Consider the following 24,511-nt stretch of genomic DNA (forward strand, 5'->3'; position numbering starts at 1 on the left):
GCACACATTACTGGTTTCTAGAACAGTATTATTTTTATTACTTGCACAAATCTGGATAATTAAATGCAGAGAAAGTTTTGCATTTCTCACTATTTGATATCCGTTTCTGCCTATCGCTAATTTCTCCTCTCGTTTTCTCCTCTATATGGTTGGAAAGAGCAGCTGTTGACTGGCCGGCAGGTGTCGGTTTCCTCACTGCTAGCGCCATGCTGCTGCTGCACAGATGGGCTTGTTCTGGCGGGGAGGACTGCAAGTTATAATTAGGACAATCACTCCTCTGCCGGTCGCATTAGCGGGCCGATATGCGCTTTTATGTGCTCTAGCTCTTTAACTGTTGTGTCTTTAGCACATTACACTATGTACAATGTAAGTGTTTTAGCACGGTACAGTCTGCACTATGCTATGTTTTGACCACAGTGCAGCCCACTACATTTCACTCTGGTTGTATCATGGTACACTACACTACTTCACTGTGTTGTTACCAGGGCACACCACTGCACTTCACTGTGATTCTACCATGGTTTTACCATTGCTTCAGAACAACAGGAGCATGAGCCGTTTAAAGAAGCAGCGGAAACTAAAATATAGGTTAAGTACAAGTAGTTGCTTAAGGATCGGACACTAGATCAAGATAGAGCTACACAGATAATAATATTATTGTTATTAATACAAAAAATCTAACGAGAAAACAAGAAACTGCATGTTACATTACATTATCATCACTTAGCAGATGCTCTTATCCAGGGTGACTTACATTTATACCCATTTATACAGCTGGGTATTTTACTGGAGCAATCTTGCTCAAGGGTACAACAGCACTGCCACACCTGGGATTTGAACCCACAACCTTCCAGTTATGAGTCCAGAGCCCTAAAAAGTAGAATGTCTTTATCCAAGAAGACATACAGGGTTTAACAAGCAATGGTCCACTTGCACATAATATTAAAGCCCTCTCCCCCCAAAACCTATGTGAACATTAAAGCAACATCCACACCACTGTCAAACAATTAATGAGAATATATTGTCAAGAAAGACCAGACTTTATTTGCCAGTGAACATTTTAAAAGCTTAAAACAAACAAAACCCGGGCAGTCATGATCCGTTCACCCTTCAAGACAGACACAAACAGATCCTACTGAAGTGTATTGGCTGCAGTAGTGTCTGTGTGGCTCTGTGGAGTCTGACAGCTGCATATTCAGTGCTGTGCCCTGTGTCCGTCTGTCTGTCTGTCCGCCTGTGCACGACTCTGCCATGCTCACAGTGCACCACCATGGAGTGTGACACTAAGCCATCAGCCTGGAGAGAGAGGGGGCTGGGGTTACCTACACCCTGCAGAGAGAAACAGAAAGAGGGAGACGAAGCTTCTTCCCATGCCTCCTCTCTCCTCACCCCCTCCCCCTCTTCTCTGTTGTTCCTCTGTCCTGGGGGAGACACTGAGGACACTCACATTGAGGACAGGGATAGAGACGATCAAAGATCTTATATCTCTATTCCAGCAGGGATGGATGATATATCGAAAGACAACACTGCCAGAAAATGTGACAGACACAGATGGACTGACTGACTGATACACACTAACTTGTACTAACTGATTGATATGCTGTCTGACGGACACACAGGCTGACTGACTGACTGACAAACAGATTGATTTGATGGACACACATACTGACTGACTGTGTGAGTGAGTGTGGACTGTTGGCAGTGTTGTTATAGGCACTTTCTGTTGCAGCATCTCCTGTGTGTGTACAGAGAGAGTGAACAATGGAGGGGGAGAAAGAGAGAGGCTAAGAGGCAGAGGGAGAAGGAGAAAGAGAAATAGACTGGCAGAGAGAGAGAGTCACCCTGGACATCAGCCCCCTGGAGCTCTGCACCAGCTAAAGCTACCTGGGCCTGATCATCAGTGCGTCTGGGAGCTTCACCCTGGCTGTGAATGCATTGAGAGATAAAGCACGTAGGGCTTTCTATGCCATAAAGAATCGGCTCTACAAAATCAAACCTCCAATACAAAATTTGGCTCAACATTTTTGACAGTGAAACCAATTCAGTGTAATACAGTCCAGTGTGATACAGTCCAGTCCAGTGTAATACAGTCCAGTGAAATACAGTCCAGTGTAATACAGTCCAGTGTGATACAGTCCAGTGTAATACAGTCCAGTCCAGTGTAATACAGTCCAGTGAAATACAGTCCAGTGTAATACAGTCCAGTCCAGTGTAATACAGTCCAGTGAAATACAGTCCAGTGTAATACAGTCCAGTCCAGTGTAATACAGTCCAGTGTGATACAGTCCAGTGTAATGCAGTCCAGTGAAATACAGTCCAGTCCAGTGTAATACAGTCCAGTGAAATACAGTCCAGTGTAATACAGTCCAGTCCAGTGTAATACAGTCCAGTGTAATACAGTCCAGTACAGTGTAATACAGTCCAGTGTAATACAGTCCAGTGAAATACAGTCCATTCCAGTGTAATACAGTCCAGTCCAGTGTAATACAGTCCAGTGTGATACAGTCCAGTCCAGTGTAATACAGTCCATTGTGATACAGTCCAGTCCAGTGTAATACAGTCCAGTGTAATACAGTCCAGTCCAGTGTAACACAGTCCAGTGTGATACAGTCCAGTGTAATACAGTCCAGTCCAGTGTAATACAGTCCAGTGTAATAGAGTCCAGTCCAGTGTAATACAGTCCAGTGTAATACAGTCCAGTGTGATACAGTCCAGTCCAGTGTAATACAGTCCAGTGTAATACAGTTCAGTCCAGTGTAATACAGTCCAGTGTGATACAGTCCAGTGTGATACAGTCCAGTCCAGTGTAATACAGTCCAGTGTAATACAGTCCAGTCCAGTGTAATACAGTCCAGTGTGATACAGTCCAGTGTAATACAGTCCAGTCCAGTGTAATACAGTCCAGTGTAATACAGTTAAGTTTAATACAGTCCAGTCCAGTGTATTACAGTTCAGTGTAATACAGTCCAGTGTGATACAGTCCAGTCCAGTGTAATACAGTCCAGTGTAATACAGTCCAGTCCAGTGTAATACAGTCCAGTGTAATACAGTCCAGTCCAGTGTAATACAGTCCAGTGTAATACAGTCCAGTCCAGTGTAATACAGTCCAGTCCAGTGTAATACAGTCCAGTGTGATACAGTCCAGTCCAGTGTAATACAGTCCAGTGTAATACAGTCCAGTCCAGTGTAATATAGTCCAGTGTGATACAGTCCAGTCCAGTGTAATACAGTTCAGTGTAATACAGTCCAGTCCAGTGTAATACAGTCCAGTCCAGTGTAATACAGTCCAGTGTTATACAGACCAGTGTAATACAGTCCAGTCCAGTGTGATACAGTCCAGTCCAGTGTAATACAGTCCAGTCCAGTGTGATACAGTCCAGTCCAGTGTGATACAGTCCAGTGTAATACAGTCCAGTCCAGTGTGATACAGTCCAGTCCAGTGTAATACAGTCCAGTGCAATACAGTCCAGTCCAGTGTAATACAGTTCAGTGTAATACAGTCCAGTGGAATACAGTCCAGTGTAATACAGTCCAGTCCAGTGTAACACAGTCCAGTGTGATACAGTCCAGTGTAATACAGTCCAGTCCAGTGTAATACAGTCCAGTGTAATACATTCCAGTCCAGTGTAATACAGTCCAGTGTAATACAGTCCAGTACAGTGTAATACAGTCCAGTGTAATATAGTCCAGTCCAGTGTAATACAGTCCAGTGTAATACATTCCAGTCCAGTGTAATACAGTCCAGGTCAGGTCAGTCCCACCTGTCTCTCTCTCTGGTCGCTCTGACAGCAGCTGCAGTGGCCAGGAGGAACGTCAGAGTCGCCAGCCCCACTCCTGAGAACATTAGAGCCGCTGCAGTTGTGCTCGCTGGTGTCACTGCTGTGGTCACAGTTGTGGTCACTGGTGTCCGTGTTGTGGTCGCTGGTGTTGCCGTTTGTCCTGGTTGTTGCTCTGTAAGAATCAGTGTGAGTCACTCACTGTACACAGCAACCTCTGTCTCCTGAGTCTGAGGGGCAAACCAGTCACACGTCACATGACCTGAACAGCCTGTCAACTGACCATGAAGCAGAACTGACCGTGGCTGGCCACAGTAGAGCAGAGCACCTGTCATAGCACTTTTCCACCGACATGGTGCCAGAGCTGGTGCTCGGCCTGAGAAACAGGTAAACTTTTTACGAACTGGCCTGCATTTCCACCGGTTTGGGGCCTGAACACTTATGGTACTGGATGTGGGCGTTCCCAAGCATGAAACAGAAGTCGAGAAACACGTGAAAATAATAATCATCACCATGGCGGACTACGTCCTTTACTACTGGCTTTAAAAACTGGATTTAACCATCAATTAAACTCAGCGTCTCCACACAGCACAAATACACAAGAAAAAAAAGTGAGATCACATGTAGACAAGCAGAAGCGAAAATACAACTATACAAATATGCTAATTAACTCAATGTTTCCCCTCATTCCGTCATTACGAGGACGTTAAGGTGCTACATGGAATTAAAATGCTAGAATAATTTCACATTCATAATCACGATAACATACAGCCTACATAAAACATCTTAAATTGAACACTATGTATCCTTCCATTGTACAGAGGACATTGTCCATAGGTGGAAACACTGGGGTGTATTCATGAAGGGGTTTACACCGATTCGCTATTTCAGACACTTTTACGTGGATTTAACTTTTACAAGTTAACATGGATTCGTCACCGCACATACAGTTTATTATGAATATGCCTTGTATGAGTGGATCATGTTTCATTCATTTTGTGGCATATTTTTACTTTTATTCATGTTAGAAAAACAGTTGGCTATAGAATTGGTGTAATGTATCTATCATATACCAAAGTGGATATAACATATAGCAGAAAAAATATATATCATATACCTAAGTGGATATATCATATAACAGAAAATATATGTCACTCTGCATATGGTTAGAGATGAGAGCGGATCCTTCACAGGGCCACAGGCATTATAGCGAATGAGGGACACATCGATGTGGACATTCAACGCAGGCATTAAACAAGATACCACTCATGAAGCCTAAATTAAAGTGTACAAGTGTACACTCTGAGGCTAGTGTATACGTTGCTCGCTATGTTTTATTGTATGCTGTACTTCATTATTAATAGGCTATGCTTTTATCATGCTGGTGTTTTCAGAAGAAGGGTCATTATTACCCAAGGTGGTGGACTCAAAATCTCACTCGCAGGGAATTAAAGATTGATGATGGGGAGTCTAGTGCATCAATGTGTTCATTTCTGTTGTGTAGGGCCAGTCCCTGAGCCCTGATACTGACATTCGCTATTAATTCCATTATAATTGTTTCTTCTATTCTGATACCGTTAAACACAGGGATATATATATATATATATATATATATATATATACAAAATCTGTACATAAGACATAACATCCACACATCAGGACCGAACCTGCAACACTGCAGTCCCAGTGCTGTTCTTAACCGCTGCGCCACAGACATGAGGATTCATCTGACACTGAATTTAAATGCCTACAGCCGCTGCAGACAGGTATCCTGATTAGTTGGATATGATTGAATTTTTTGAATCTCCAATTAATTTATTAATTCAGAAAAAAGCAATAAAATATTTTTGTACATATTTATATAGCATACCTATATGTATATGTACTCTATACACATCTATAGCCACTATAGTTACTTCAATCTAGACTATAGCTGTGTATAGAGTTAACTAAAGTATATTAACTACACTCACCTAAAGGATTATTAGGAACACCTGTTCAATTTCTCATTAATGCAATTATCTAACCAACCAATCACATGGCAGTTGCTTCAATGCATTTAGGGGTGTGGTCCTGGTCAAGACAATCTCCTGAACTCCAAACTGAATGTCTGAATGGGAAAGAAAGGTGATTTAAGCAATTTTGAGCGTGGCATGGTTGTTGGTGCCAGACGGGCCGGTCTGAGTATTTCACAATCTGCTCAGTTACTGGGATTTTCACGCACAACCATTTCTAGGGTTTACAAAGAATGGTGTGAAAAGGGAAACACATCCAGTATGCGGCAGTCCTGTGGGCGAAAATGCCTTGTTGATGCTAGAGGTCAGAGGAGAATGGGCCGACTGATTCAAGCTGATAGAAGAGCAACTTTGACTGAAATAACCACTCGTTACAACCGAGGTATGCAGCAAAGCATTTGTGAAGCCACAACACGTACAGCCTTGAGGCGGATGGGCTACAACAGCAGAAGACCCCACCGGGTACCACTCATCTCCACTACAAATAGGAAAAAGAGGCTACAATTTGCACAAGCTCATCAAAATTGGACAGTTGAAGACTGGAAAAATGTTGCCTGGTCTGATGAGTCTCGATTTCTGTTGAGACATTCAGATGGTAGAGTCAGAATTTGGCGTAAACCGAATGAGAACATGGATCCATCATGCCTTGTTACCACTGTGCAGGCTGCTGGTGGTGGTGTAATGGTGTGGGGGATGTTTTCTTGGCACACTTTAGGCCCCTTAGTGCCAATTGGGCATCGTTTAAATGCCACGGCCTACCTGAGCATTGTTTCTGACCATGTCCATCCCTTTATGACCACCATGTACCCATCCTCTGATGGCTACTTCCAGCAGGATAATGCACCATGTCACAAAGGTCGAATCATTTCAAATTGGTTTCTTGAACATGACAATGAGTTCACTGTACTAAACTGGCCCCCACAGTCACCAGATCTCAACCCAATAGAGCATCTTTGGGATGTGGTGGAACGGGAGCTTCGTGCCCTGGATGTGCATCCCACAAATCTCCATCAACTGCAAGATGCTATCCTATCAATATGGGCCAACATTTCTAAAGAATGCTTTCAGCACCTTGTTGAATCAATGCCACGTAGAATTAAGGCAGTTCTGAAGGCGAAAGGGGGTCAAACACAGTATTAGTATGGTGTTCCTAATAATCCTTTAGGTGAGTGTATATCACCCAGCAGTGGATCACCCAAAGATGTTTCAAGTGAAAAAATATTTGGGTGATCCACTGCTGGATGATATAGTTAATATAATTAAAAAATGAAAAATAACATTAACATACTGTATATGCACAAATGGTGTGGCAGACACTTAACTGACAGTTTGATCAAAATACGTATGTAAGGGCAGTGCTGAGTCATGAGTCTAGATTGGTATCACTAATCGGATTGACTTGCCTGATTTTGATTATTATTAGCCGATATGCTTTGTCAATGTGATGCTGCCTCCGTTTGTTATAAACTTGAACAGCATCACATGGTCATCACCAAATTACTTTAAAAAAACAATAGAGCTATTGATACATCATAATTAACAAATACAGTACCAGTAATGTAAAAACGTATAACTGTAACATAATATATGTCTATGAATGTATATGTACACACAGTGATAATGATCCTCTCCTGCCCATAAACGTTCGCATCGACGTTTCCCTCATTCGTCTCTAATGCACGTGACCCTGTGAAGGATCCGCTCTCATCTCTAACCGCCTGGGCACACGGTGCATGTCCAACATCTCCACCACGGGACTGTGGTATATATATATTTTTGCAGAGTGACATATTTTTTCTGTTATATGATATATACACTTTGGTATATGATTTATATTTTTGTGCCATATGATATATACATTTTGGTATATGAATTATTTTTTCTACTATATGATATATCCACTTTTTTTCCTGTTAATTTTGAATTGAATGGCCCCTCATACACAGTTCATAAAGACATTAACATTTCTATTTTATCTTTGCATGTGTTTGACTTAGGAGAGGAGTTTTGTTAAAGCTGTCATGCTTTGTTTCAATATCGACAAACATTTACAGCTTTGCAGACTGCTACTGTATGTGTGCCTTATCATTTCTGAGCAGAACAAATAAAAAATGATCTGTTCACTCCGAAATGAACAGTCTGTTCTCGCTGCCTACTTTGTGCTTTTTAGATATATAAATGCACTCATTGAGTGAACTTATAGTTGATGTTATTAGAACTCTTCAAATGCAAGTAAATTCATAAACTGCAGGTGACTGATCATTGTTTTACTCGTGAGACTTGAATAGTGTTTTCTTTTCTGATGAAGTGTGTGGTTCTATTGTGGTTGTGAGGAGAATTGTGTTACCCAATGTAAACATAGTATAACTTTTATCCTATTTTATAATTTCTTAATTTTAGATTTTCTTGTAATTTCACTTTAACATATGCAGAGAATCTGAACATTTCTGAAAGAGGCAGGAAATGGTACATAAAACAGGAAGAAGGAAGACAACGAGAGAGAGGGAGAGACATTCACATCTTTCTGCTCAGTCTCAGAGTTCATTGTCCCTCTGCCTGCGCTGACAGTTTCTACAGTGTCTCAGTGCGTCTGTCACAGCAGTTTCATGGACAATAGAGACCTCTCACTTGGTCATCACTGGGCTTTAGCTGTGCTGTGTCTCAGCACTGAGCTACTTCATTATCCTGTCTTTAACTCTGACTTGAACTCCTGCAGTGCAGCACAGTTACCTGTCACAGTGAGGCTGATGTCTCTGTAGCTGCTCCCACTGCCCTCACACCTGTAGTCACCCTGGTCCCTCTCAGTCAGGTGAGAGAGGAGGAGAGAGAGGTTTCCAGGAGAGACAGAGTTAAACAGCCGCACTCTGTCTGTGTAGCTGGAGTGGACGGTCCCATCAGAGTCCACTATCACAGTGGCACTCGGTCCTGGGTTGAGAATCCACCTGAGTGTCCCAGGCTGAGAGCGAGGGTCAGCGCAGGAGCAGGACAGGAGGACTGAGGCTCCAGAGAGAGCAGAGATCACAGTGGGACCAGGGTCTGACACAGTGCAGCCTGGAGTACAAAACACACAGTCAGTATAGAGAGGGGGGGAAGGATTGAGAAAGAGAAAGATGTGGTCTTGGTGAAGCTTTCACACAGAGGAAGAGCAGTGTTTTAATTGTCTCATTTAAATTGAGTGCCTGCTCTCCTTGTTTTGCACTTGTGTTGTTGACTCTCCCCAGCAGGCGGACACAGACCCACAGATGTAACGACCGTGCTCTGCTAAGTACTGGTTGTTTACTTTTTTTACTTTATTTAATTGTATTTTTACTGCACCTATATTCATAAGGGCAGCCACTTTTTGTTAGTTACTATCTTACTTAGTGCAGTTTGAACTATATATTGACACAGTTTCTGTAACCAGAAAGGGCTGCATTGCATATACTATTGTAGAGAGAGACTGTACAGTGTTGTGCACTTAGCTTCGCCTTTTCTGCAGTCAGAACAAGCAGTTACGCAGAGTTTAGCATTCCAGACATTCCAAGCACTTTGTTCGTCCAACGCTGTACTGGGGTGTGACTTGTGGGCTCTGGACAGAGCAGTGTAATCCAATGTAATTCAGTGTGCTCTCTGCTAATTAGTTATAGGTTGTCTATTTAACAGCCCCCCCAGTCCTCCGCGCCAGCAGTCAGCCTAGTTCTCTACCGTCCACCTGGTCCACTCACCTCCTTCCTGGATGAACTTGACTTTCTTCTCTCCTCCCTCCCCTCACTGTCCTCACCTACCATCCTCCTGGGAGACTTCAACATCCACCTCTCCAACCCCTCCCACTCTGCCAGATTTCTTCCCCTTCTCCACTCTTTTAACTTCTCTCTTTCGCCATCTCCCAACTCACAGGGCAGGCTGCCAGCTAGATTTCATCTTCTCTAGAGGCTGCTCCCCTTCAACGCTCTCTGTGACACCCATGGACATCTCAGATCACCACTTTATCTCCTTCTCTCATTCCCTCCCCACCCCACCCACTCCCTCTGTCACCTTCCGCCGTAATCTCCGCTCTGTCTCCCCCTCCACCCTTGCCTCCACTGCTCTCACTCTCTTACCTTCCATTGATTGTTTTTCCCATCTGACTGTCAACTGTGCTACCTCCTCTTTGTTCTCCTCCCTCACCTCCTCCCTTGATTCTCTCTGTCCTCTCATGTCTCGTCCTGTCCGTCCCTCCCCTCCTCAGCCTTGGATTTCTTCCGTTCTCCACTCAACCCGATCTAGTCTGCGCCGCTGAACAGAAATGGCAGAGGTCCAAACTCCCAGCTGCCCTCGAACTCTACCGCTCTCTACTGTCTACATTCTCCTCCTCACTCACCTCAGCCAAGAAGTCTTACTTCCAGTCACTCTTTGATTCCTCTGTCCCCCACAAACTCTACTCCACCTTCTCCTCCTTCTTTGCCCCCCGTTGCCCTCCTCCTCCCTCTTTTGGAAGCTCTTCAACAGTCCCCCCTCCTCTCCCATCACACCCAAACCTCCCACCGACCAACCTTCCTTCTCTTCATTCTCACCTCTCTCGGACACTGATCTTTCCTCTCTCCTCCTAGGTCACAAACCCACAACGTGTGCCCTGGACCCTCTCCCTTCTCGCCTCCTCCAAGTGACCGCTACCTGATCTTCTCCCCTTCATCTCCTCCCTCCTCAACTCCTCACTCCTCTCTGGCTGTTTCCCCTCTGCATTTAAACAAGCTGCTGTCATCCCACTGTTCAAGAAACCAACCCTTGTCCCCACCTCTCCTCAGAACTACCGCCCTGTCTCCCTATCCCCCTTCCTTTCATGGACCCTCGAGCGAGCGGTCCACCATCAGCTCTCTGCATTTCTGTCCCACCACTCACTCCTGGATCCTCTGCAATCTGGCTCCCGCACAGCTCACTCCACTGAGACGGCTCTCCTGGCTGTCACTGACTCCCTCAGCCGTGCTCGGGTGCCTCCCTCTCCTCAGTCCTCATCCTCCTTTACCTCTCTGCAGCATTTGACACCATTGATCACTCCATTCTCCTCTCCTGCCTCGCTGACCTTGGAATCTCTGGGACTGCTCTCACCTGGTTCTCCTCCTACCTCAGCGACCGGTCCTACCAAGTGACATGGCGAGGCTCCTCATCAACCCCCCAACCTCTCCTCACAGGCGTTCCCCAAGGCTCCGTCCTGGGCCCGCTCCTGTTCTCTCTCTACACTCGCACTGGGCCCCCTCATCGCATCCTATGGTTTCTCCTACCATTTCTACGCTGATGATGCCCAGATCTTCCTGTCTTTTCCCTCTTCTGACCCTCTCATCGCCTCTCGCATCTCTTCCTGTTTGTCTGCCATTTCCGCTTGGATGCACTCGCACCACCTCAAGCTCAACCTCTCCAAATCAGATCTTCTCTTTTTCCACCACTCTTCCTCACCTTCTGCTGACCTCCCCATCTCAATCCCCTTGGAATCCACCACACTCTGTCCTTCTTCTTCCGCTAAAAATCTAGGAGTCACCCTCTATCCTGCGCTCTCCTACACCCAGCACATCACCACGCTGACGTCCACCTGCAGATTCTTCCTGAGTAACATACGCCGGATCCGCCCCTTCCTCACTGACTACTCGACTCAGCTGCTCGTCCAGTCACTGGTCCTCTCCCGCCTGGACTACTGCAACTGCCTCCTGGCCGGCCTGCCTGCGTCCACTACCCGCCGCTCCAGCTCATCCAGAACTCTGCGGCTCGTCTGGTGTCTCTCTGCCCCGATTCGCACACGCTACTCCACTGCTCCGCTCCCTCCACTGGCTCCCGATAGTGGCACGCATCCAGTTCAAGACTTTGACCCTCACCTACCGCTGTCTCGACCACACTGCACCAAGATACCTTCAGTCACTCGTCTCTCCATACATCCCCTCCAGACCACCGCGCTCCTCCAGAGCCAGAAGGCTAACTCTGCCTCCTCTCCACTCTCCTTCCTCCAGAGCCGCTCCTTCTCATCCCTGGCCCCTAAATGGTGGAACGACCTTCCCACCGAAGTCAACACAGCAGAGTCCTTGACCTCATTCCGGCGCTTACTCAAGACACATCTTTTCCGACAGTACTTGTAATTTAGTAATTTACTCTCCTGAAAGATAGCACTTATACAATGTTTTATCATGCTACTTGCCTTGCGTTACTAGTACTCATATTGGTTTTTTTTTATTTCCCCTATGCTCCCTTTCCCTTTGCCCTTGACTGTGACCTGACATCTTGTCTGCACACTTCCAGGATGTATGACCTCATATGTTACTTGTGTAAATTGGAATTTGTAAAATGTATTATGCTTTGAATTGCACTCACCGCTCAGAAAGGGGGCACATTGGAAATAAAAACCTTAACAGCTGGGGTGGCCAGAGGGAGCACAGCAGGAATGTCCCCTTCACTGTCACCTCCTCCTCCACCACATCGCTCACCAGCGCCTCAGACTTCAGGAAAACCACAATGCCCTGATTAATTCGAGCCGCAGAGATGGTATTCTGGAGCCCCACCTTCCTGCACAGTCCTCACCCGACACCTGCTCAAAGACCGAACTTCCAAGGTACCAACAATTACAATTATAGAAGAATCTCCTCCGTTAAGAAATAACCAGAAACCAAATCAGCAGACTTATGTAAAAAACTGCAGAAAGGAAAAGAGCAGCACATAGACAGACAAACAGAGAGAGAGAGGGAGAGAGAGAGTGAGAGATAGAGATAGAGATAGAGACAGCTCAGTCTCAGAATCTGTTTCCTGTTTCCCCTCAAATGAAGAGGAACCCCCCCCACAGCCCCACAGATGAGCACAGAGCAATGGACCCTCTGAGTAGCCCAATTACTTGGTTATCTGATACTGCAAACACCAACCTTGAAACCCCCCAGAAATCATAGCCTCAATCCAGGGACTGACATCACAATGAAGTGATCTGCCCGTCTCTGGCCTGAACTGCACAGCAAGAAACAGTTTCACACACAAAAGCGCCAACCTGCAGCTCCATCACCTACAGACCTGCCCTGGACTGTGCAGCTAAACACTCACATACTGGGCTGAGAGCAGACACACACTGCCACCCTGTGCCCACTGTCTGTATTAGAGTCAGTTACACTGTCTGTATTAGAGTCAGTAACACTGTCTGTATTAGAGTCAGTAACACTGTATTAGAGTCACAGTAACACTGTCTGTATTAGAGTCAGTAACACTGTCTGTATTAGAGTCACAGTAACACTGTCTGTATTAGAGTCAGTAACACTGTCTGTATTAGAGTCACAGTAACACTGTCTGTATTAGAGTCACAGTAACACTGTCTGTATTAGAGTCACTAACACTGTCTGTATTAGAGTCAGTAACACTGTCTGTATTAGAGTCACAGTAACACTGTCTGTATTAGAGTCAGTAATACTGTCTGTATTAGAGTCACAGTAACACTGTCTGTATTAGAGTCAGTAACACTGTGTGTATTAGAGTCACAGTAACACTGTCTGTATTAGAGTCACAGTAACACTGTCTGTATTAGAGTCAGTAACACTGTCTGTATTAGAGTCACAGTAACACTGTCTGTATTAGAGTCAGTAACACTGTCTGTATTAGAGTCACAGTAACACTGTCTGTATTAGAGTCAGTAACACTGTGTGTATTAGAGTCACAGTAACACTGTCTGTATTAGAGTCAGTAATACTGTCTGTATTAGAGTCACAGTAACACTGTCTGTATTAGAGTCAGTAACACTGTGTGTATTAGAGTCACAGTAACACTGTCTGTATTAGAGTCAGTAATACTGTCTGTATTAGAGTCACAGTAACACTGTCTGTATTAGAGTCACAGTAACACTGTCTGTATTAGAGTCAGTAACACTGTCTGTATTAGAGTCACAGTAACACTGTCTGTATTAGAGTCAGTAACACTGTGTGTATTAGAGTCACAGTAACACTGTCTGTATTAGAGTCACAGTAACACTGTCTGTATTAGAGTCAGTAACACTGTCTGTATTAGAGTCACAGTAACACTGTCTGTATTAGAGTCAGTAACACTGTCTGCATTAGAGTCACAGTAACACTGTCTGTATTAGAGTCACAGTAACACTGTCTGTATTAGAGTCAGTAACAATGTCTGTATTAGAGTCACAGTAACACTGTCTATATTAGAGTCCCAGTAACACTGTCTGTATTAGAGTCAGTAACACTGTGTGTATTAGAGTCACAGTAACAGTGTGTATTAGAGTCACAGTAACACTGTCTGTATTAGAGTCAGTAATACTGTCTGTATTAGAGTCACAGTAACACTGTCTGTATTAGAGTCACAGTAACACTGTCTGTATTAGAGTCAGTTACACTGTCTGTATTAGAGTCAGAGAAGCTGTGATAGAGATGAACTCACCTGTGGAGATCTGGACCACAGTGACCAGCAGCAGCACTGACACCCCCACACCTACTGCACACCCCATTGACTGAGACGCAGAGAGAGACAGTTGTCAATACAGAGAGAGAGAGAGACAACAGAGATAAGGAAGGAAGGAGACAATTTGTAACTGGTGCATTCTTTTTATATTTCTCTCTCTCTCTCTCTCTCTCTCTCTCTCTCTCTCTCTCTCTCTCTCTCTCTCTCAATAAACAGACGTGTTCAGAGAAATGACATCAACACAGCCATCCCAGAGTCCCTTATAGGAGCCTGTGAAGTGACAGTGTTTAAAGAGACAGAAATAGATAGAGATATAATAATCTATTGCTGTGCAGACTCAGTTTACACAAGAAACACTTTAAAGTGTTACAGAAGTGCAGTTGTACAATCAGTACAAAATACAATTAGCAAATTAAATTCTTCCTTCCAGCTGTTGTTAAATTTACATGTATATTTAGTTTTTTTCGCCAGAGCACCACCTGAGTCTTCCTCCCATTTCTACCAGTGATGCTTGACTCAACTTGCCTCTACTACCTGTGCAGATATCAACAGCGCAACTGGGTTGTAGGTTGAGGTCACAAATGGGTTGAAATGTGTATGATGTGTCGATTGTGTGAGTAGGACACATTTCATACAAGATCTGGCAACTGGACACCCTTGGAATAATATATAGATGTCATTATTCATATAACGAGGTTTGGGCCATACAAATTACGGGAGTTTCCCGGGAGAAATAACAAAACGGGAGGGGGGCGGGAGATGGGTGTGAAATATGGGAGACTCCCTGGAAAAACGGGAGTGTTGACAGGTATGGTGAGGTGACAAGTGCAGATATTATAGTGTGAGCTTAAGGGAGGGGGGGCACAGGAGAAATTGCATTAGAACAACAGAAGTGCTAATAATAAGTACACAGGAAGGAAGGAAGCAGTTTTATAAAGTGCATAAGAGCCAGAGTGCACCACCTCCTGTTACTACAGTTTGTTATAATTTCTAGAATTGATCAGCAACTTTATTGAACCTTTGCAAATTAATTAATTTGTCTCAGACAGGCCCTGTGTGTAGCTGCCTTCATTACTGTCTTGAGAAGGCTGTAGCAGACAGAGACACTCAGCTCTCATTTGATTTCCCTGCCTTGACGTTTTCAGGGGATGAGGTGTAGTACATTTATTCTCCGTTATCCACAGAGACTCAGGACTCACATCGGTGATCAGCTCTGGATATTTTATTCAGTGCATACCTCTTCAGAAGTAAACATGGCTGTATTGATAACAAACCTTCATGTTGTTTCCGAGAGTCGAACACAAGGTTACAGCAGTGGTGCAGTGGAAATGTACCAAAGGGTTCGACATATTTACTCGTTAGCTATATTGTTAATTATTTAGCAGCCATTATAATTTTAGCTGTTCTTAATTATCCATATTTAATTAGTATAATAGATTTTTCCTAATTATTCCCAGATATAGGCTTTTCTTTGTTCACTTTCGTGGTCTCAACCTAGGGATACGTGGGAAGATTTTTCAAAAACATTCAAAAAGAAAAAAAAAAATTCTGTCACCCTGGCCTCCCCGCCAGTTGACTTTTGGCTCAATCCTCCATGGCCGTGCACTAGACTGACTCACCATTTCATGTAACAGGCAGATAGCTTTGAGTAGAAGACAGACACTAGCTATGGATCAATGGCAGAAAAAACACGCTGTTCCAAGCAGCAGCAGTGCTAGCGGCAGCTCAAATGAACCGGTGGAAAAAAGAAAAAGTCGATAAGTCAAAGTACCGTCAATTTCATGAACAGTATGTCCTCTTCGGTTTCACATCCACACCTACAGAGCTGCCTCAGCCACTGTGTTTCCTCTGTGGCGATGTGCTCTTAAATAATAGCATGAAACCAGCCCTGCAGTGCTTTGGGCTACAGGCTGCTGCTGATGACTTTCCTGAAACAAATACAAAATGCACATGTTTTAGAAATCAGTTACATGGAATTCTTACCATTTAAGTAAACACTGCGGTTTCACTCACTATCAACTCAGAGATGACTCGTTCCTTTAAGGTCTGGGTCTCTTCTGCAGAGATGTATTGTGTTCGGAACCTTGGGTCTAGGAAAGTGTTTAGCTGGTCCTGTGTGACTTCATATTTCTTGTTGAGGTAGTTCAGAATTTTTGATTTCAGTGATTTGGTCAGGTCAGTGTCCTCTTCCTCTTCAGCCAGCACTGAGGTATTAAGAAGATGCAGAGCAGGCTTCACGCAAGATATGCTCACATAACGTTCACCTGACAGGGCATCCGTGAAGTCCTGGAGTGGGCTGAGTGCCTTGTTCACAGATTCCAGGACCTCCAGGTCCTGCCATGAGGACAGTAGGTGTCGCACTTGGCGGTCTGTAGAGAGAACCTTGGACAAAGCATTTTGCTGCTCCAGGACTCTTGCTATCATTTTCTGAGTGGAACCCCATCGTGTTGAGCAGTCTGTCACCATGGCATGCTCTGGGAGGTTGAGCTCTCTTTGTGCTTCCCTCAAGGCCACTCTTTTCTTCCAGCTATGGGAGAAGTGGTCCACCATCTTCCTGCATATCCCAGTAGCCCTGTTAATGCATTGTGCATTATCTTTCAGAGCATTTCCTGTGAATGGTAAGAGTGTGAAAAAAAGACAAAACATTTTACTTACTACAGTGACAATGCAAAACATTTAATATTCACACTCTGATTACATGTCAGTTCCAAACTAATAGCATAAAACAGCAATACAAAAATTACAACAAACACACAGTTAATATTCATATCATGTCACCACTCTAAGCCTAATGAATGATAGTGCGGTAGTAGGCAAATAGCTGTGGCAGATGTGTCCTTTACACACAACCAACTCTTACAGAATTATGTTTCATGCTAATAATTACCCCTAAATGAAATAGGCCACTCCTAGTATGCTTTGTGGCACACAATTCTACACTGTATTTAAAATTATTTTATTCTTAAATTGACGGTACAACTACCCCAAACCCCATGGTTAATTGCTGTTCTCCTACAAGTACAGTAGTATAAAATATTTGCTGTAGCCTAATAAGAAAAGATTAAATCAATTTAACTTACCGATGGCCAGATGAAGTCTATGCCCACAGCACTGGAGTCTAGTCCTCTGATGCAGCTGGCCCGCTTTGACAAGGTCAGTACCGGTGTGTGTGGCGGTCCCTGGGTGCTTCTGAGGCCCAAGGCTGCTCTCTCCCGTGTGGTCGTCGGGGAAATAGGATGTTTGCAGGCAGCAGATTTTCACTTCAAACTCCTCGTTGACTAAGTGCACAGTTAGTCTAATCTTTGGTTCAGTCGTCCTGCTTACCGTACTGTAACCATTTCCAGTTGGATCATTTTCTGAAATCCCACTTTGCCAATGGTGTATATGGGCATCATGTCTCTTGCCCAGCAGTGCGCTATGGAGTCGGTGATTTCTTTACATCTCTGTGAAGACTTGTCATATGGCGTGACACTCGCAAACACGTCTGTAGTTGTGCTTTGTGTGCTCAGCTGTCTCTTTACTAATCTGGGCTTTCACCATCATGCATTCATCAGACTTTTCTCTGTGCTGTTTCAGGGGCGGATATAAATTTGTCGTGTTGCCACGATGTAACAACTTTAATTTTGCAAATTTTGCACAGTCCCTCTCTCTGCTCAGTGTCGGTTATCTTAAAGCCAAAATATTGCCATATAACACAGAGGTGGCATTTTTCTGGCCACCATTCAGTGTCGGTCTGCTCGGCATTCATCTTCAGCTGGTCTCCGTGCTGCACACAGGAAAGTCACATCATGACCAGAGCGCCACACCCGCCTTGCCTAAACTGAGACCGACGCATTTTTTTATTAGAAAACAGGCAAACTACTCTCAGAGAATGGGTTGTCACGTCCACACATGCACTTATTTATTTAATAAAATCGCAGCATGTTGCGTCATATAATGTATGCCATTTTCTATAGCTAGAGCTAATTTTACCTGCTGCTGTCATTCTCGTAGAATGAATGATTGATAAGAAAGCAGCTGATGCACTGAAGACTGTACCGTGTCCAATAACACGGGGTGATGTAGGATCAATGACACGGGTGTTGATATTGCTGATCAAGTGGTGGAAAAGTTCAAACACTCTGGTTCATTTGCTCTGCAGCTGGATGAATCGACCGATGTCAGCGGGGAAGCCCAGTTGAGACATTTCAGAAATTAATGAGCACATTCTGCTCTGCGAGGAGCTAACGGGGAGCACAATGGGTGAGGATGTGTTTCACGTTATGGAGAGCTTTGTCTCAGAGCACAATCTGGATTGGAAATCCTGTATTCATGTGTGCAGCATCAATGACTGGGAGGGTGAAAGGATTAACTGCGCAAATAAAGAAGGTCAACCCCCCGATGTTGAGTAGAATCACTGTATCATTCACAGAGAGGCGCTTGCCAGTGAGAGAATGAGTCCTGAGTTACGTTTTGAATGACACAGTGAAAGTGAATAACTTTGGAATCGAGGCCTCTGAATCACAGACTGTTCGAAAGGCTGCCATGACAGTGGGATTGAGCACCAACAGCTACTGCTTCACACTGATGGACGTTGGCTATGGAAAGGGAAAACACTACAGAAACACTACACTTTTTGAGCTGCGAAATGAAGTAAGCGCTTTTCTGTCAGAGCTCTCACACCCCCTTGTGGCTGTGTTGGAGAACACAGACTGGGTAGCCCGCCTCGCCTATCTTGCTCATGTGTTCAGCAAACTGAACAACCTGAATCTAACTTTTCAAGGTAAAGACGTCATACATGTTTAAAATGTATGAGTGTGTCGATTCATGAAGAAGATCCAACTCTGGGAGAGGAAATGTGAAGATGGGGACACAAGTTGTTTCCAGCAGCTCAACAGCTACCTTTCAACAGGTGATGTTGACAGAGCTCCTATAGTGTAACTAGTAAGCACACATTTATCCAAACTCAACAGTGCGTCCAACTACTACTTCCCTGATATTGAAAGCAAATCTGCCAAACTTGACTGGGTGCATAACCCTTTCATGACTGAAAGTACGAATAACAACATTCGTACCAGACTACAGGAACATCTGGTGGATGTGTCCTTGGACTGTGGCCTGAAGATGAGGTACTCAGAGACACTATCACAGTTCTGGTGTGATGTGGAAAAGGAATTTCCTGATCTGGGGAAACATGCACTGAATGAACTGCTGCCATTTGGATCTACATATTTATGTGAAGTGACATTTTCATCCATGACCATAATCAAGACCAAGCACAGGAACAGACTCAACTTGGAGAAAACCCTGATAGCTGCAGTTGCCACACAAGACTAACCAAGCTTATGAGTGAGAGACAGGGTCAAGTTTCTCATTGATTGGTGAGTCCTCATGTGTCATACACAAGTCTATACATATGGGTATATTGAGAATAGGCTGCTCCTATGTATATAAAATGTAATCTTTGTTCTTGTGGTCTGGACACTTGAAGATGTGAAAAAGTCATACAAATATTAAACTGAGAAAATTGTGTAACGTACCGTGGGGCATGGGAACAGGGGACCCAGTTGCAGTGCTGGTAGAGGAGGTCAGATAGACGTGGGTCGGGAACCAGCAGGACAGGGCAATCAGGGCAAGGCAAAGACGTGGTCGTGCTAACAGGCAAGGGTTGGGCAATCAGGCAAACAAAGTCAAGAGGAAGGTCCAAAGTCATGGTCAGGAAGTCAAGCAGGAGGTCAAGGAAACAAGGCTGAGACAAGGCACAGGGAGACTGTGTGGAATTGTAGACAGAGCTGACAAAACTTCACGTTGAGGGAGTGTTCGTGAGAGGTCTTTATAGGGAGCAGAGAACCAGGTTGGAAGGTGCAGGACGAATGGGAGCAGGGGTAAATTGGACGTTTTCAGGAATGTGATTCAATCTTTCTGTAGGCCTGTGCCCTCTCCTTTGTGACAGTATCAAATATAGGAATGATGTAACCATTAAAGGAGTGAATACAAATACAAAATATTAAGAGTAGAACAGTTTTTATTAGGAAAATTAAACTGGAATTGTGTTATATCCTACAGCATTACGATACACAAGTTTTACACAGTTCCATCAAAGGGAGCCCAACAAATTCCATAACTTAAAAATGTGCTCAACAAACCAGAATTAGCTCGTCTATTCAGTTTGGCACTTTTATATCAAGAAATACAATTTTATCAGATAAGAAAGGTTGGCATTTGTCTGTCAAAAAATGATTAAATCATTTGAATACACCAGGGGTAGTCAATTATTTTGTGTCAGGGTCCAAATTTCTTGGTTAAAGTATAGTCAGACATGGGGGGGTGTCACAACTTCAAATGACCCTTAACAACACATACAGTTCTGTGAATTAGTAATATACCCCATTGCTTATATTTAGTACATTCATTTGACAATACAATTACACAAATAAAATGTTTAAATAATGGTATGTATTCTTGTATATATACTAATATTTTAGACCACTTAAATTTGAATTTGTTCAAGATTATTGTAGTCAAATAGATAAACATAATTGAAACTTTCAAGCAGTTTGTGTCTTATTAGATTCAAGTTTTTACCATATCCCTTTGTCCCACTGTGCACTGCACAAAATTAGTGTTGAAAAATGAGGACAGGGTGTATTGACAAACTCAGGGTGGGGGGCTGGGGGTCCCCCAGAAGATTTTGACAACTGGAGACCTGAAGTGTGTGATTCTGAGTCATTTCGAAGTCGAACAACAGATCAAAATCTCCATGAAATCAGGAAGATTTGGACTCAAACATATCTTTGATTCACAACCACACATCAGCAGCGAAAATCGCACATCAACCAATATTATAGATGAAAACCAGACGTGGTTTCTGGTGCTGGTCAATCACAGATCTGTGTCGGTGGGTCTCTGTGATTGAAACGGGTGAGGAGCACAACTCTCGATGTGTCGCTGCTAGAAATATGTGTCTGCACTGAAATCCGCTGTGTCCGCCGCTGACGGAGGAGTTTCTAGGTGAACACAAGCTATGGCACCGTGACCCCCGGTCGTGTGTGCGCACTTTTATATTTTAGAGGCGAGGTTGACATATGTCCACACAACAAACGATGCACATTTTAGCTGCTAATTTATAGAAATCAGGAAAACCGAATAGCTGTTTTTGTTTTGTGTTTTTGACAGTACACAGTGCCGCTCTTGCCCCAGTCCAGAGTGTGTGCAGAGACGCCGAACCGGGAATCTGAAAACTAAATAGTGACAAATGCAATCAGTCTTCATGATAAACACAGCAGACAGAAATTGGCACAATGTTGTATTTATATGACCAAAGACTGCATTTTACTAAACCCTGAAACTGTAATTCACTTTAAACTCTACATTTTGTAAAATGGTTTGTTTTACAGACACAGAAACAGATAGGATCACCCTCAACATATTCCCTCAACACTTACAAAAATGATGATGTAAACTTAAAGGTTTACCAGTAGCACAGGGGTATTATTAATCTATCCATGCAACTTTTAGACACTTGTCTAATACAGAGCTAATAACGGCATTGACAGCAGGTAGCAGGGCTTAGACAATGCTGTGCACTGGGGTTTAAAATGACTCTGTAGACCAGGGCTCCAACCCCAAAAGTGAAGGCATGTTTTTTGTATCATATGTATAATTTTGTATTACTATGTACGTTCATGTGATTTATACTTTTTATTTAAGGTGTTAAACATAATTGTATCATATTTTAAATTATAAAATAATATTTACAAATAACAAATATTAATAATAATAATAATTCAAAAACATATTAAACAAAACTCAACCTGACAAAGTGTTAAATCTGCTACTTTTATGCCTTTCAATCAACCTGTCCTTTCCGTTGAGTGCCTTTACAGCCCCTCATTGCTCCCTTGCAATACAGTGCGTGACGTGGACTCTTTACACTGCAATTCATGTTAATGTAGAATCCGTCAACACAAAATTGTACACAAATATATGAAATAAGTAAACAAGACAAACATTAACAACAGCAACCACTTTCAGTCTAACATTTCACAGTATAGAAATTAAATCAGTTTGAATTACCTCATGGCTTTCCTCAGGCTCGGAGCCAGGCCCGGTCTTGCCATCAGCGTCAGAAGCTGAGCGCTCTGTGTAAGAGTCAGAGTATCGTTCAGCTGTGAGCGGCGGAGAGGGGAAAGGGAGATGCACAGCAGGCAGAGTGTCTGTGAGACGGGTCTCTGTCCTGCTTGTCCTGCAGAGCCTCTCTTATCTGAAAGGGCACTGGACACACCCAAAGCAGCAACGCCCCCAGACAGCAGCTCCTTAAGAGAGGACACTGTCAAATGTAACTTTCAATAAAAAGCCACTGATGGACCATTTTCAGCTGAATTAATCCTCAGCATCAAATGCATTGAGACCGTACACATCTTTCAGATGCCTTGTACTTTAAGATATGTTGTATATCTAGGCTACCCTGTTATTGCTTGAATAAAATGTTATTTAATGAGAGCAGTAAACAAAAGGGGAAACAAAGATCATTTGAACCACTCTTGCTATTATAAATAACTAAGATGAAGGCCTAAACTGTCTGTCTAGTAACTGTTTAGTAACTTTCTGTGAGTGTGCTAAAGAAATAAACATCTAATTTCTGTCATTACAGTGAACTAACTTGAATAAGTAAAGTACACACCTAACAATTGCTTAGAATGAAATGCTTTTCTTTAAGAAATGTAAGATTAGTGCTCAAAATAATTAGACATCTATTTTCTACCACGGGTTGATTATGTTGACAGTTTATGGCTGTGCTTTGCCATTAATCCAGATTTCACCTTGTTCTCTATGGGTTGGTTTCACAGAGCATGAATAGCACTAGTTTGAGTACATTACTCAGAATATGGCACTCGTGGAAAAGCGGTGAACCGGCAACAAGGTGATGGGCGGTCAAGGGTCATTGATGCACGTGGGGAGCGAAGGCTGGCCCGTGTGGTCCGATCCAACAGACGAGCTACTGTAGCTCAAATTGCTGAAAAAGTGAATGCTGGTTCTGATAGAAAGGTGTCAGAACACACAGTGCATCGCAGTTTGTTGCGTATGGGGCTGCGTAGCCGCAGACCAGTCTGGGTGCCCATGCTGACCCCTGTCCACTGCCGAAAGCGCCTACAATGGGCACGTGAGCATCAGAACTGGACCACGGAGCAATGGAAGAAGGTGGCCTGGTCTGATGAATCACGAGTTCAAGGTGTTGACTTGGCCTCCAAATTCCCCAGATCTCCATCCAATCGTGCATCTGTGGGATGTGCTGGACAAACAAGTCCGATCCATGGAGGCCCCACCTCGCAACTTACAGGACTTAAAGGATCTGCTGCTAACGTCTTGGTGCCAGATACCACAGCACACCTTCAGAGGTCTAGTGGAGTCCATGCCTCGACGGGTCAGGGCTGTTTTGGTGGCAAAAGGGGGGCCTACACAATATTAGGCAGGTGGTCATAATGTTATGGCTGATCGGTGTAAGTGTCACACTTGCTAAATGCTGTGCTATGTGTTGCTCGTACCCTACGTGGAATAAGTATCACCATGCAGACTGAGAAATTGAAAGCTCTTTTGTATCGCCTCAAAACATGCACTCTACCTTCAAGATGGTTTAGTAACTTGTTAGAAAGTGTGGATGAGAAAGTAATACAAATAGTTGAGAAGATTATAAATACCAAGTCTAATCATGTGTTTTACAAACATAAATAAAATACTGTTTGTGTATGATCTGCATTTCTGTGCAATAAGACATTACATTTTCATTCCTATTGTAACAGTGATTTAAAGGCAGCACCGCCCCTCTCGAATAATATGCGGTCAATTCCGTAGGGGCTGCTGGGAGATTAGAGAAAGTGCTGTAAAAAGTTAACTAAGTGCCTGTTAAGTGTTATATATTGATTATGTTCTGTATCGTTGTGTACTGTTGTTGGATGTCTCCTGTTCTTTGATTTGTCTTTGGTTTCGCCCCTTTTGTTTGAATAATCGGGCTCTGAATAGCCCCAGTGTTTCTCCTGCAGTTCGTTCCACGGCTAGCACTGCCTTTGTAAAGGCGGACAGTGCGTGTGAGAAATAAAGTGCACATTTACTGAAAACGGTGTCTGACTCCATGTTTTGGACCCAGAAGGGTTGGTAACAAACCAAAACTGTTACACTATATTTTTTCAGAGACAGAAAACCCAGGGTGCCATGGGATCATTTTATGTATATTTGAGGAATTTCTGCTTGAAGATGTCATCCTTACTCTAATAGCTCACAAGATTGGTGATTTGTATGAAACTGGTGAATCTAATGTTAAATCAATAGTTGAGGATGTTGAGAAAATAGTGGAGGCTCTCC

At 43.6% G+C, this 24,511-nt stretch overlaps 1 long non-coding RNA gene across 1 annotated transcript; it reads right to left on the reverse strand.

Moving 5' to 3' along the window:
- Positions 1-1,021: 1,021 nt before the first annotated feature.
- On the reverse strand, positions 1,022-14,257 carry LOC136771981 (uncharacterized). Its single transcript, XR_010822405.1, has 3 exons — positions 14,153-14,257; positions 8,522-8,842; positions 1,022-3,951 (listed from the first exon to the last, which is right to left on the reverse strand). It is a non-coding gene; the product is annotated as an uncharacterized LOC136771981 (long non-coding RNA).
- Positions 14,258-24,511: the final 10,254 nt, after the last annotated feature.

This window comes from Amia ocellicauda, chromosome 15, assembly GCF_036373705.1.
Source record: "Amia ocellicauda isolate fAmiCal2 chromosome 15, fAmiCal2.hap1, whole genome shotgun sequence".
NCBI lineage: Eukaryota > Metazoa > Chordata > Actinopteri > Amiiformes > Amiidae > Amia > Amia ocellicauda.